Here is a 6888-nt window from a genome sequence, read left to right as displayed (position 1 = left end):
TGGCTCGAAGTCCTGCATTCGGGATGTCTGCCCAATCTGCTCCAAAACAGCCCTTCGGATATTTGCAGGCAGCTATCAAGCATTCCTCATCGGACGCGATTTCCAGATTCCTTACTGCGTTTGCAGAACTCGCCAATATCATTCCTCCCCCTTGTCTGCTTTCTCACCTAAGAAAAAACCCCAGATGCTTCAGTCTCTCCTTGTAGGGAAAAACCCCATTTTCGTTCTCATCCCATCATTTCAGTTGCCCTGTTCTCCGCAATCTGTAGAGTCACGCATGGGCTGGGAGAAAGTGTAATATAAGTACAATATAATATCGTTTTCCAAGGGACAATCAGAACTGTATGCAGTATTCCAGCCAGGCGCAGGTGCGTGCAGAGAGGCCTTGAAGGCTTTCCTGGGCCTTCCTCAGGAACCCCAGCCCCTCACTTGCCCCCCATGGCTGGTCTGGGAGGAAACCTCCCTCACCTCCTTCTCCCCCCTCTCTGCTGCTATTTTGGTGAGACTCTCCTGTCCCAGTTTCCTTCTTCCGGTTGTTTTGCTCTGATCCCTTCTCCCTGCCTCTCCTCTCTCTCTCTCTCCTGCCCCCTCCACTCTTTCCTTCCTTCCGTCCTGAGTTTCCATGCCATCATCCCTCTGAGGACATTTGGTGACATTGTTTTTGCTATGAGGAAATCCATCCCTGCTTTCCCCACCCTTTCAGGACTAAGCTAGCAACTTGCAACTCCCATACTCCCCTCCGACTGAGCACAAAAGAGCGAAGGCTGTAATTGGGAGCGGAATAGCATTGGGCTTGGGGGAGATTCCCTTCCCTTCCTGGTCTTCTTCCAGTCCCCATCACCGATTTTGAGAAATGGTGGAAAGGGTTAAGCATCCTCCCTCCCTCTGCCCTCAGCTGAAATTGGCAACCTCCCACGCCTGCTTTTCAACGACATAATAATTTGTAAAAATCAAAACAGAAGATGGAAAAAAGATGTGCATTTTCTCCGTATCTTGCATTCGTGCATGAACGTTCTTACAGCCAAGAATCACATCAGAACATTTGGAGAAGTGTGATATCTGACTGATTGCTGGGCAATATCTTGCACAATGGTTCAGGGCGGGGGGTGTCAGTGTACATGGGAATTGGCTTGGTCTGCCTCAAAATGCAGGCCAAACAAACTCCTGAAGCATCCCTGGGCTGGAAAACAGTCTCACCTGCCTTCATGGCCACCAAAATCAGATACCATATTTTTCACCTTATAAGATGCACTTTTCCCCTCCTAAAAAGTAAGGGGAAATGTGTGTGCGTTTTATGGAGCGAATGCAGGCTCCATGGGTTCAGCGAAAGCAATGGGAAGCCTCCGAAGTGCAGCAGGAGCGCTCCTGCCGCACTCCGGAGGCTTCGTGTTGCTTTCGCTGAAGCCTGGAGAGCGAGAGGGGTCGGTGTGCACCGATTCCTCTTGCTCTCCTGGTTTCACTTCGCTGGAGAGTGCCCCTTCAGCGAAGCGGGAGGAGAAATGGAAGGGGCTCCGTTTCTCCTGCTGCTTCGCTGAAGGGGCACTGCGCAGAGAGGAAGAGAATATTTTTTTTTTTTTGTTCTCTCTCCTCCTCTAAAATTAGGTGCGTCTTATGGTCGGGTGCGTCTCATAGAGCAAAAAATATGGTAGTTTTTAAAGGCATGTGTATCTTTCATGGAAGATAAAGGCTACCAATGAATACCAGCTATGGAAATGTCAAGATCAGAGGGAGGATATCTCCGAACACCGGTTGTCCGGGATCTCGAGTGCTCAGATTCTGTTTGCAGGCTTCCCAAATGCATCTTATCGGCCACTGAAGAGGACTGGACAAGGTGGGCTGTTGGCCTGATCCTGTCGGGTTCCTTCTTGCGCCCATCTGTGCTGCACACGCAAAGCAAGGTCTCTTTTTAAGGAAGAGTTTTGATGCCTGGGCAACGCAGCCGAGGAACTGTGGGAAGGAGGAAGGGGGAACAGAAGGCTGCCTGTCTATGGAGCGTTCATCCTGATTTGTTTTCAGGAAAATTAGGCAACATTGGTTATTCAGTGAGCGTTCATGCTGATCTGATTCAATGCTGTTGCTGAAAGTCTTATCCTGTACTGCAGGGGGTTGGACTAGATAATCCACAGAGTCCCTTTCAATTATTCCCTCCCACACTTTCAGGCGCATTTCCCCATCACGGACCCCTTTTTACTACCTGCATTAAAACAGATTTCTTTTTACATCAGCTTTGAATTCTGTTGCAGTTTACCTACTTTTTTTGCTGTGTTTTTAACTATCTGTGCTTTATCCATGTTCGTTTTAAATTTTGTGAGCTGTCTCCTGTGCCGGTTCTGGGGAAAAGACACAATACACACACACACACACACACACACACAGACGGATGGATTTTGGGAAATCAGGTTTGCAGCACTAATTCACACAACCTGGATTTGCCACGATGTGTCTGAATGCCACCCTAAGACCACAACAGCCCCGAGTTTCTGCTTCAGACACTTTTCCAGTATGCATTTTAACACTCCAGAACGCTCTTGCTTATCTGCTTTAGCGATAGATTCCTCACTTCTTCTTTTAACTGACTGTGCAAGTTTTTTTGTGTTTTTTTTAAAGTGGATAGTTGTGGAAATTTAGCAGGGGAATCTTCTGACAACAGTCGTTTCCTTGCCAGGAAAATAAACACCGTACCAAACCTTCCCCCTGCTAAAATGTCTCTTGTGCTGGGCTGCTGTGAAAGGCACAGGAGGGGAACTAGTAAAATAAATATAATTAAATATATAGCAATTGTCGGAAAGTGCTGCCTTTTAGGGTCTGGGTATGAATGAGTGAGAGTCTTTCCTCACCCACCATTTTCACCTTTCTGGTTTGGCTAGACTGCCGAGACAGCAAAACACAGCAGCAGGTAGGGTATCAGGTTTCTGCCTTGCTCTCTGTATGATTTGTGGATAGTTCTCACGCCGATTTTCAGTGTGTTATTCAAAATACGCTCAAAAAAGAGCGGGGAGACTCTCACTATTTAAAGTGAAACCTTGGCAAAACAATTGTTTCTACCAACTGCACATTCCCCTTTCATGCTCACCGGGCAGGATCCATACCTATGCGTGTCCTGTCCCCCAACCCCCAATTATCCTGCAAAAAAGTGAACAAAGGGGTACAGAAAGCCCCCTTCCACCGAGTCAGACCACTAGTTCCATCTGCCTCAATATTGTCCACACGGATTGGCAGCAGCAATCTGGGGTTGCGGACAGAGGGACAACACACCTTGTCCCTCTGTCCCTTGAGAGCCAGTGTGGTGTAGTGGTTAAGAGCGGTAGTCTCGTAATCTGGGGAACCGGGTTCGTGTCTCCGCTCCTCCACATGCAGCTGCTGGGTGACCTTGGGCCAGTCACACTTCTCTGAAGTCTCTCAGCCCCACTCACCTCACAGAGTGTTTGTTGTGGGGGAGGAAGGGAAAGGAGATGGTTAGCCGCTTTGAGACTCCTTAAAGGGAGTGAAAGGCGGGATATCAAATCCAAACTCTTCTTCTTCTTCGTCCTCCCCGTAGAGGCCATTGGGTATTGACCCCGCAACCTTCTGCATACAGAGCGGGTGCTGTAACCACTGAGCTACGGCCTGCCCTCTTTCGCAGCCGCCAGACCTTTTCCTGTGGGGTTAAGCAACCCCAGTGAAGCGCATCTGCCGGGCACACCTCAGTTTCGCCAAGTATCGCTTGTGTCCCTCTTTGGAGTTGGCCTGGACTCCAACCCCTCACTGAATACAGTCACATAAATAGGGCACTGTTTGAATTGACCTTAGGGAGGCTCTGACTTTAACAATTCTTTAAAAAAATAAAGGAAATGAAAAATTCAGAACGGAGCATGAAGTTACATCTGTATAGATTTCGGGGAGAGAGGAGACACTGGACGGCTCTCTGCTGCCCCTTGGTGTTGAGGCCGGCAAGGTCCAAGCGAGGGAAAGCTTTAAAAAAAGTTGCACAGTGTAGAAATGTGCTCTAATGTGGACGTTTCTGCACAAAGGAGATCCTTTATTTTTTTCCTATTTTTTTATTGATTTTCAAAAATTCAAAACAAACAAACAGACAAACAAACACACATACATCCTCTTTAAATCTTGGTAACATTATTAAGTGACTTCCTCAAATCCCCTTGGTTGAATTTCATTGTATATCATTTTAACAGTTTTCCAAAATTGATTTTCTCAAAAAATTAACTTGATCACTTAACATCTTTCATTCTTTCTAATTTAACTTTAAACATCTTAAAACATCCTTACATATTTGAATCCTAAGCCTATCTATTATTTGCAAGCTTTTCCAATTAAGTTATCTTAACATATTTAGCTAAATAGTCTTTAAATTTCATCCATTCTTCCTGATACTCCTCCTCCTTCTGGTCGTGGACTCTTCCAGTCAGGTCGGCCAGCTCCGAAAAGTCCATCATCTTCATCTGCCAATCTTCCACTGTTGGTATTTGTGTTTTCCAATTCTTTGCTAACAAAATTCATGCTGCAGTTGTGGCATACAAAAATAATTTAACATCTTTTTTTGGCAATTCCTTTTTTCCCCCAAATTCTTTTTATTTTATTTCTGACATAAAATACACCAAAAAAAGAAAAACCACAAACAATCCAAAAAGGATAAAAAAGCAAAAAAAGCAAAATACAAAGGCACAAATAAATGACATAACAAAAACATTAATTCGTACTGTATTGTTAATCTGACTTCCCTCCACCACGGTTTGAGCTATATCCCAATGTTTTCTTCTGCAGTATCTTTTTACCACTTTTATCTCTACATCGCAGGTTTTATGTTACACCTACTGTGATTTTAATATTTCCTAAATTTGTTTCCATGTATGAAATGAATTTGTTCCAATCATTAATAAATTTTGTGTTTTTCTGATACCTGAATACTGGGATGTTTTGAAATAAAAATATCATTCTTGGGAGAATGCTCATTTTAATGGTAGCCATTCTTCCTGCCCACGCGAGTTTTAATCTGCTCCAACTGTCTAAGTCTTTTTTAATCTCTCTCCAAGTTCTATTGTAGTTGTCTTCTACTAAGTTTATGTTTTTTGTGGATATCCAAATACCCAAATATTTCACCTTTTTCACTACCTTAATCCCAGTTTGCCGCTCTAACTGATTTCTTGCGTCTTCAGCCAATTTTTTTGTTATTATCTTTGTTTTGACTTTGTTTAACTTGAACCCGGACAGCTTTCCAAACTCTTCAAGTAGCTCTAAAACTTTATCAATGCCTGTTGTTGGTTCTTCTAATGATATTACTAGATCATCGGCATATGCCTTGGATTTATATTCTTTTGCTCCAATTTTAATTCCTCTAATTTCTGGTGTTTCCCTTATTTTATTCATAATGACTTCCAAAACCATGATAAATAGGAGAGGGGACAGAGGGCACCCCTGTCTTGTACCCTTAGAAATCCTGAACGGATTAGCTAAGTTATTATTAATAATTAATTTGGCCTTTTGGCCTGAATAAATCGCCTTTATGCCTTCCAATTTTTTGGCAATTCCAAACCTTAAAGGAGATCCTTTAGACAAGGGCAATGGATGGTTTTGTTTTGAATGAGTGCATTAAGTCAAATGCGTTGCAGCTCCTCAGCTCTACACTCAATGGGTTGCGCTGTTTTTAATTAAGTTTTCAAAGGCACAATATAGACCAGAATAACCCCTCTGCAGCACCACAAATCCCAACTCAATGGTGTAACATTGGAAAATGTTGATCACTTCTCCTACCTAGGCAGTTATGCATTTTAAATAAAAGGGCACATTCTACTCATGTGAAAACACGCTGATTCCTGGACCGTCTGCAGGCCGGATTTAGAAGGCGATTGGGCAGGATCTGGCCCCTGGGCCTTAGTTTGCCTACTCATGATCTAAAGGTCTGTCACATGGAGGATGGAGCAAGCTTGTTTTCTCCTGCCCGCGAGGGTAGGACTTGGACCAATGGCTTCAAGTCACAAGAAAGGAGATTCCACTAAACATCAGGAAGAACTTTCTGACAGTGGAACTCTTCTTCCTTGGAGGCTTTTAAGCAGACTGGATGGCCATCTGTCATGGATGCTTTGGTTGAGATTCCTGCATTGCCGGGGGCTGGACTAGATAATCCTTGGTGTCCCCTTCCAACTCTGCAAGTCTACGATTCATCAGTGAAAGACGCCAGGTTCAAGTCTTGCCATTTCAAGGCACGGCTCCCATTTGAAGCCCGAGTGAGCTACTTATCCATCAGTGCAGCAAGCTAGAAAAACCTACAGAAGGCGGCTTTATTTTATACCATTCTTGCCTCTCTCTCTCTCTTTTTGTAATCATCATCATCTAGTAAATTACACAGGGCATAGAGAGGAGTTATACAGGCACCCATCCTAATTCAGTGGCTGATCTCTAGGTAAGGTAAAGGTAAAGGGACCCCTGACCATTAGGTCCAGTCTTTGCCGACTCTGGGGTTGCGGCGCTCATCTCGCTTTATTGGCCGAGGGAGCCAGCGTACAGCTTCCGGGTCATGTGGCCAGCAGGACTAAGCCACTTCTGGCGAACCAGAGCAGCGCACGGAAACGCCATTTACCTTTCCACCAGACCTATTGATCTACTTGCACTTTGACGTGCTTTCAAACTGCTAGGTTGGCAGGAGCAGGGACCGAAGAACGGGAGCTCACCCCGTCACGGGGATTCGAACCGCCGACCTTCTGATCGGCAAGTCCTAGGCTCTGTGGTTTAACCCACAGCGCCACCCGCGTCCCATGGCTGATCTATAGCTGATGGGGAAAAGATTCCAGTGACCTCTAGGAACAGAATCTGCCTTAAACAGTCAGGCCACTAATCCACTAAGCTCAGCATTGTCAAGACTAGCAGTATCTCTCCAAGCTTTTAGACACGTTT

Source organism: Podarcis bocagei, assembly GCF_964188305.1.
Source record: "Podarcis bocagei genome assembly, chromosome: 5".
NCBI lineage: Eukaryota > Metazoa > Chordata > Lepidosauria > Squamata > Lacertidae > Podarcis > Podarcis bocagei.
This window is presented reverse-complemented; position numbering follows the sequence as displayed.